This window comes from Plecotus auritus, assembly GCF_963455305.1.
Source record: "Plecotus auritus genome assembly, chromosome: 3".
Classification (NCBI taxonomy): Eukaryota; Metazoa; Chordata; class Mammalia; order Chiroptera; family Vespertilionidae; genus Plecotus; species Plecotus auritus.
This window is the reverse complement of record NC_137772.1, coordinates 93,664,150-93,672,066: the sequence shown is the minus strand read 5'-3', so window position 1 is coordinate 93,672,066 and position 7,917 is coordinate 93,664,150. Positions and strand designations below refer to the sequence as shown.

The 7,917-nt window shown below is 48.0% G+C and overlaps 1 protein-coding gene across 6 annotated transcripts in view; it reads left to right on the top strand.

The window, feature by feature from the left end:
* Positions 1-4,567: 4,567 nt before the first annotated feature.
* RCBTB1 (RCC1 and BTB domain containing protein 1) overlaps positions 4,568-7,917 on the top strand; it is an 83,616-nt gene continuing 80,266 nt past the window's right edge. For 4 of the 6 annotated variants that reach the window (XR_013960214.1, XM_080661923.1, XM_080661918.1 and 1 more), the window contains exon 1: positions 4,570-4,700. The gene's annotated coding sequence lies outside the window, so the exon portion shown is untranslated. Of the gene's footprint in view, positions 4,701-7,917 lie in introns of all 6 variants that reach the window. The other 2 variants (XM_080661919.1, XM_080661921.1) reach the window with 2 other exon arrangements.

Genomic DNA, 7,917 nt, shown 5'->3' with positions numbered 1-7,917 from the left:
TAGGCCCGATCCTGGTGGAATAGGGCCTAAACAGGCAGTCAGACATCCCTCTCACAATCCAGAACTGCTGGCTCCCAACTGCTCGCCTGCCTGCCTTCCTGATTGCCCCTAACCACTTCTGCCTGCCAGCCTGATCAACCCCTAACCACTCCCCTGCCAGCCTGATTGATGCCTAATTGCTCCCCTGCCAGCCTGTTTGCCCCTAACTGCCCTCCCTTGCAGGCCTGGTCCCCCCCAACTGCTCTCCCCTGCAGGCCTGGGTCCCCCCCAACTGCCCTTCCCTGCAGGCCCGGTCACCCCTAACTTCCCTCCTCTGCCAGCCTGGTCACCCCTAACTGCCCTCTTCTGCAGGCTTGATCGCCCCCAACTTCCCTCCCTTGCAGGCCTGGTCCCTCCCAACTGCCCTCTCCTGCTGGCCATCTTGTGGTGGCCATCTTGTGTCCACATGGGGGCAGGATCTTTGACCACATGGGGGCAGCCATCTTGTGGGTTGGAGTGATGGTCAATTTGCATATTACTATTTTATTAGATAGGATAGAGGCCTAGTGCATGGGTGGGGGCCAGCTGGTTTGCCCTGAAGGGTGTCCTGGATTAGGGTGAGGGTTCCCTTGGGGCATGGGGCGGCCTGGGCAAGGGGCCTGTGGTGGTTTGCAGGCCGGCCCCTGGGCAACCCAAGCGGAGGCCCTGGTATCTGGAATTTATTTATCTTCTATAATTGAAACTTTGTAGCCTGGAGCGGAACCAAGCCTTCTGCTCACTCCGTGGTGGCAGCTATTTCTGTTGGGATTTACTTATCCTCTATAATTGAAACTTTGTAGCCTTAAGCGGAGGCCAAGGCAGGCCAGGGCTTCAGAAGCTTGGCTTCCTCCATCACTGGGGGCAACCCTAGCCTCCTGCTCTCTCCAACTCTGTGGCTGCTGCCATTTTTGTTGGGATTTATTTATCTTCTGTAATTGAAACTTTGTAGCCTGGAGTGCAGGCCTGGGCCGGTCAGGGTGTGCGGAAAGCTTGGCTTCCTCCATCGCCGGGGAAACCCAAGCCTCCCTCCTGCTCTCTCCATGGCTGCAGCCATCTTGGTTGGGTTAATTTGCATACTCCCTCCTGATTGGCTGGTGGGCGTGGCTGGTGGGTGTAGCTGAGTGATGGTTAATTTGCATATTACTCTTTTATTAGATAGGATTATGGAGAGCTTTTGGAAATAAAGAAAAAAAAGGTGAAAAAAAAACACCCAGCATGAGTCCATAGGACAATTTTAGGTGAAGACTTAAAATTTGTCTGATGGAAAGTTACTCAGTCCAATAAATAATACTAATACTAATCGATATGTCATTCTTTCAAGTAAATCAACATTAGCTAAATAGGCTTTCATTGTCCCAGAGGTAAACAAGGCCGCTAAATCCAGCCATACAATGCTACTTGCTTATCATATCTAATAAAGAGGGAATATACTAATTGACCATCACTCTTTCACCAAGATGGCTGCACGTACACTTGAGGCCAAGTTCCCATAAGGAGCCTTAACGAGCTATCAGCAGGGACCTGAGGCTATGCCCTCCCTGGCCCCCATGGAGCTTGACAGGGGACCTCAGGCTGTGTCCCCCACCCAGCGGGGCTTGACAGGGGAACTCAAGGTGCGCTTCCCGTACTGGTGCGGGACTAGGGGACCTCAGGCTGCTCCCCCTACCCCAGCGCCAGGCCGGGGGACTTCAGGCCATGCCCCCCACCAGGTGGGGCTTGCCAAGGGACTTCAGATCACACCCCCCGCCCGGCGGGGCTTGACAGGGGACCTCAGGCTGCGCTCCCAGCCCCTGCACCAGGCCAGGGGACCTGAGGCTGCACCCCCCTGCCTGGCTGGGCTTGACAGGGGACCTCAAAGTGCACCCCCAGTGCTGGGTCGGGGAACTCAGGCCGCGCCCTCTGCCCAGTGGGGTTTGACGGGAGACCTGAGGCTGCACCCCCTCCCAGTGCTGGGCCTGGGGACCTGAGGCTGTGACCCCCTGCCTGGCAGGGCTTGATGGGAGACTTCAGGCCATGCCCCCCACCCGGCGGGGCTTGAAGGGGGACCTCAATGCATGTGCCCCGCTCTGGTCTGGGCTGGGGGACCTCAGGCCATGCCCCCCCGTCCTGGTGCCAGGCCAGGGGACTTGAGGCTACGCCCCCTGCCCGACGGGGCTTGACAAGGGTGGGACTGGCTGGGTCTGGATCTAGCCCAATGGAGGGGGGGGGGGGAGAAAGGCCACGTCTGGGTCTCATGCAATTTTGAGGTGCATGTGGGTAGGCAGGGACTTGACTCTGGGTCCCGTGGTGCGCCCCAGGCTCTGACAGGAGGAAGGTTTTCATATACATTTTACTACTTTTCTTTCATCTCTGACACTTCTATTATAAAGGGCAAATAGCAATATTAAATTATTTCCTCTAATTAACCCCCTTTTAATGTGCACGAATTTCATGCACCGGGCCACTAGTCCTAAATAAATAACAATGATTCATGCCTCCCTACCTTTGAACATACTGCTCTCTCTCCTGGAAGGCCTTCTCCTCCCTTCCTAATCTACCTATTACTTGTCCTCTATCAAATACTTGATTACTCAAACCCCAAACCCTCATTTTTTTTCTCACATAAACATGTTTTACAGAAATTCTATTGATCAGGTTATAGCCTAAAGAAATTGACTTCAGTTTCTTTGAGCAAAGTAGGCCTCTTTTTTTTTTTTTTTGTAATTTCACTGAACTGCTATGATCTTGGTTAAGACACTTCATTTAGTGGATATTGAAGGCACTGCACTAAGCCCAGACGTTCTGTTTCATAGAATTTATAATCCAAGGAAGAAGACAGTGATAAGTAATTTTCCTCTTACAGGAAATGCACAGTACATTTTTGGGCAATGTGAGATTTATGCATCAGACTATGTACAGCATCCTAGAAATCAGGGAAGAAGTTACAGTTGACAGTGTTGAGTGAACCTCAATTGATGATGCTGTTGAATTAGGGAAGATGCAGGGGAGACAAAAGTGGTATTAGACCTGGATTTTTTAAAATATATTTTTATTGCTTTCAGAGAAGAAGGGAGAGGGAGAGACAGAAATGTCAAGGATGAGAGAGAATCATTGATTGGTTGCCTCCTGCATGCCCCCTACTGGGGATCTAGCCGCAACCTGGGCATGTGCCCTTGACTGGAATTGAACAGAGGACCCTTCAGTCTGCCGGCCAGGGCTACTGGTAGACCTGGATTCTTAACAATGAGTAGGACTGATGTACACCTGGGGGTAATGTTGAAGATAACCAGAGACTAGCAGTAGTTAAAGCTGTAAAAATTGTATTTCATTAGGTTCTTGGCAGATAATTTTTACTAGCATAGTCATCTATTAGCATGAACATAAAGAGTAGTCCTCCCCCAACTCTGGAGATAAAAACAGATTTTATTCAGAAACTTAGGGGAAAAGAACCCTCAGTATAGAACTGGTCTCAATTGTCCTATTGCAATAATTTCTGATAAAATGTTTTTACAGTTTTAACAATTGTTAGGCTTTAGTTTTCTTCAAGGGAGGGAGAGGGTAATGATTCCAGGCCTTTCAGACAGAGGCAAAAGAATCAACAGATGCAAAAAGAAGTAAAGCTACTTAGGGAAAAAGTAAGTAGTAATCCGAAGAAAGCTGAGTAGTCAAGAAAAAGAGGCATTCTCTGTAGCCAGAGCCTCTAGACTACTGTTGAGGAAGTGCTGGAAGATGAGGAAAAGGAGGCTTCTTTCAGTCGATTAGCGGAACTGTTTGGTGATAATTAGAAAATGAAGTGTTTTTCTGTTTATTCATGGGAGCACAAAGGGGAAAAGTAAGTTTGAACGAGATTACTTGGAAAGTTATGCCAAGAAGTTTGACCTTTATCCCGTGGAGCCCTCTGGGACTTTTCTGAAATAACTTTTTTTATGGAGGTGCTTTGGTCTCCGCAGATATAGGCTGGAATGGCAGGAAGCATCCCTTCTCTTGGCCTTACTCATTTATACCAAGAAAAGACTTGGGTCATTTGCCGTCTTAGGTCTCTTCCAACTTTGACAGACAGGTTCCTGAGTTCTTCCATTACCTGGGCCCTGCGCTTCACTCCCTTCCAGTCTTGGTGCAGTTGTCACCGTCTCCATCCTCCCTCCATTCTTACTCAGGTGCTTTTCAGGCGAGTGTGCAGGTGTGCGGGGGCACGTCTCCGGAGTAAAATAAGCTCTCCTCTTCTGAGGCCTTTCATCCCAGGCAGCACCACGTGGAGAGAAGTTGCCAGTCGCTTTTCTGCCCTAGTCTCTAGGGGTGGCTGGCTGACCCACCCCGGGCCAAGCCATCCGGGAGGACAGCAGGAGTCCGCCCCGCGCGCGACCCTGGTTCGCTGCCGAACAAAAGGCTGTGAGCTCTGCAACCTTCCGGCTTCCACAGACGCTGCGGGCCTGCGAGCCCACAGCCAAAGCGCCTGCGAGGTCAGCGGGGCAGCTCCGCCGGGGAGCTCGCCCGGCGCGCGCGGCGTCAGCGTCACGTGAGGCAGCCTGGCCACGTGACCCGGAGGCCCCCGCCCCGCGCCCCGCCTCCCGCGCTCCCCAAGGCGGTCCTTGGTGCCGGCTAGCCAGTGAGTCTCCTGCAGCCGAGCTTTCCGCGTCCCGCGGCGCTCCCGGCGGCTGGGCCCGGCGGACGGCGAGCGGCAGCGGCTGGCCTCCAGGTAGCGGGTGAGTCGCGGGCCTAGCTCGCAGAGGCCGCTCTCGCCCCTCCCCTTCTCTGCCTCCTTCCCCGCCGCCCGCCGGGCTGCGTGCCCCGTTACTCCCGCTCCCTCCCGCAGCGGGTTCCGGTCCGCGGGTCCGCACTGTCAGCACCTCAGCTAGCATTTCTTCCAGGTGGAGGAAAGGGTGAGGTTAGGAAAAGTTTTCCTTGCGCCCTCTCCCTTTTGAGCTGCAGGGACGCGGTTTTGCTCCCAGTTGGAGTCTGTCGCAGCTCTGACAGACACCCCTCTCGACCCTCCGCGACCTCATTCGGCCCTTCTAGAATCTAGATCTTAGCATCTCCTCCTTCGCCTCCGCAGGGGAGAGTAGTGGTGCCACAGAGCATATTCTTCACTTTTTCCCATCCCCCACAACACGGACTCCACAAAGGACTGTTCACATAGTAGGGACCTTTATCCAGGTGTGCGGTTAGCTGAGTGAAATGACATTTCTCTTGTCCTACCTCAAATAAACTAACTGTTCCATTTAAGTGAGGCATGCTCTGTTCTGCTTCCATAAGTGGCCTTTTGTTTATATTTATTTGCACGTGAGACACTTCGAAGTCATCTGCTGCAGAACTTTCTGCAATTGGGGTTTACAATTTTATAAGTCAATATTGTAATAATGCTTGAAAAGCCTAGATTCGTTGTGTTATTTGTCTTTGGCCTAAACTTTTTGGGGAGAGAATTATAGCCTTTGGAGGCAAAAACTGAATTTCTGAAACTGGTGTGCATTGTGGGATCATAGCATCAAAACATCAAGGTAAATAATGCTGAAAGGAATGGAAAAATGATTTAACCCTGAGGGTAGTTTACAGTGTGCTTTAAACTTTAGTAAGTATCCATTCGAAGTGAGCACTGGCTAAATTTCACCTCTTTGAACTTCTCTGGGGTTGAGTGTGTAACTGTATATTTAGATTCTATTAATATAGCAGTTAATCTAGGGCCCAGATATCTTTTAATCCATTGTGTGAATACCAGTCTATTTATTAATACTTTTAGACAGTCTATCCTCTAGTCTCTTTCTCTTAAAGAGGAAGGATATTAGTCATTAAAAAGATTTCCGCAGTCATTGTGTGTGATCCAAATGATCCAGTTCTGAGAGCTTCAGAAAACAGCCATAAAAACCAAAGTTATCAAGTTTTCAGCTTAATTAAAAAAAAAATTTTAGAATTAAAGAGTGCCTGCATGTTCCAGCAAGAGCTTAGCTCCATCTTCATAATCAGCAGCTCAAACTGGAAAGCCTGAGACAGTATTCTCCTTTATCTGAAAGCCGGTGTGGTGTTAAAACTGAAGGGGAGTTGAAGACCTTTATTATTATACTATTACTTCTGTGTGTACTACATTCAATGTCATGCATGGGAAACAAGCTTTGGGCCCTCAAGGAGTCTAGAGTCTAGGCTGGACCTTAGGACACACTTTTTAGATACTCTGTGGTTAAAAAAAATCAAAGTGTTTCATATTGTGTATGTGTTGAGGAATTCACAGGAGACACATGATGACTATTGTCTGAATTTAACCAGAGTAGACTTCCTTGAGGAGGTCAGTTAATTAAATAATTATCTAAATCAATTATGTAGTTGATCTACTGTATGAACTTAATTTTTGAAAATTTCCAAGTACATTAAGTCCACAATATAGACTTATTTTTTTAATTTTGCAAAGAAAAATAAAATTTAGAAAACGTGAAGCAGAAAGAAGAATGTACTCACCTGTGATTATACTATCTAAAAATAACAACAGTTAACATTTTGCGGTATAAGTCCTTTTTACTATGCATATTTAATGGGTTGCCATATTCAGATAGTGAGATTTCAGATTATAAGGGATACTATGATATCCAAACCTAGCTTATTCCTGTGTCTAGGAGAGCCAATAGCAGAAGTTTGAGTATTGAAGAACTTAAGCCAAATCTCTTTGATTCTTGAGTTTAGAGTTTGGATAGCAAGAGTTCAGATAGCTGGAGATACTTCTATATCTTTTATTAGTGTTATATACACTTTTAAAAATGAGATCATACTCATGTACACATAATAAATTAAAAAGCGTGAAATGACTTCAGGAGATGAGGAATCCCATCCAGGGAGACTATACGCAGGCCATTCTTGAAGGGTAGCATCTGTCTTTCCCACAGTCCCAAAAAAGATTTCTCAGATTAGCAGGGGAAAAATCTTTGCTGAGATATTCTTTTCAGTGCTTAAGGAAAAATTGTAGTTTTGGAAATAGACAAAGCCTATCCTCTCTCTAGTGCAGGGGTGGGCAAACTTTTTGACTCGAGGGCCACAATGGGTTCTTAAACTGGACCGGAGGGCCGGAACAAAAGCATGGATGGAGTGTTTGTGTGAACTAATATAAATTCAAAGTAAAGGAGCTGAGGGGAGAGCAAGAGAACCGATAGAACAGCCGGATCTGGCCCGCGGGCCGTAGTTTGCCCAAGGCTGCGAGTGCCTCAGTTCTGAACTCAAGTGATATAGGGGAAAGGTCCAGTAACATTGTTTACAGCTGTGGTAGTGTTTCCAAAGATGACTGCCAGCAATACTTCCCTTCCTTGTACTTGACTGCTACTCCTGCCATCTAGAGATGGAGTCTATTTCTGCTCCATTTGAATTTAGCCTGGCCTTGTAACTTGTTTTGACTAATAAAATGTAGCAGAAGTGATATTATGTCAGTTCTGGGCATAGTTTTTTAAAGAGGCATGGCAGCTCTAGCTTTCACTCTCTTGGAAGCCAATCAGTATGTATAGAGGCTTGGAGGCTTGGGCTAAACTAGGTGAAGAGTCAGACCACCTGAAGTGGCCCAGAGAGCTATGCCTGTTTCAGCCCTAATTAAGCTCCTCCAGTGCCTGTCACCTCATGAGTAATCCCAGCTGAGTCCAGTCAAAACACAGGGCTGAGGGGGATATAACATTGTTTTAAGCCACTGAGTTTTGGGATGGTGTATTATTTAGCAAAAGATAAGTGAAACAGAGAACCAAGATGGTGGCATAGATAAATACTGGTACTTGCCGCCTCCTACAACCACATCAAAATTACAACTAAAATACAGAACTGCCTGAAATCTGGCTGAATAGAAGTCCTAGAGGAGAAGTAAAGAAGAAAGTACATCGAGATTGGTAGGACGGGCGGAGGCACAGGAGGGGCTAGTCCAGTGGTCAGCAAACTCATTAGTCAACACAGCAGCAAACCGTG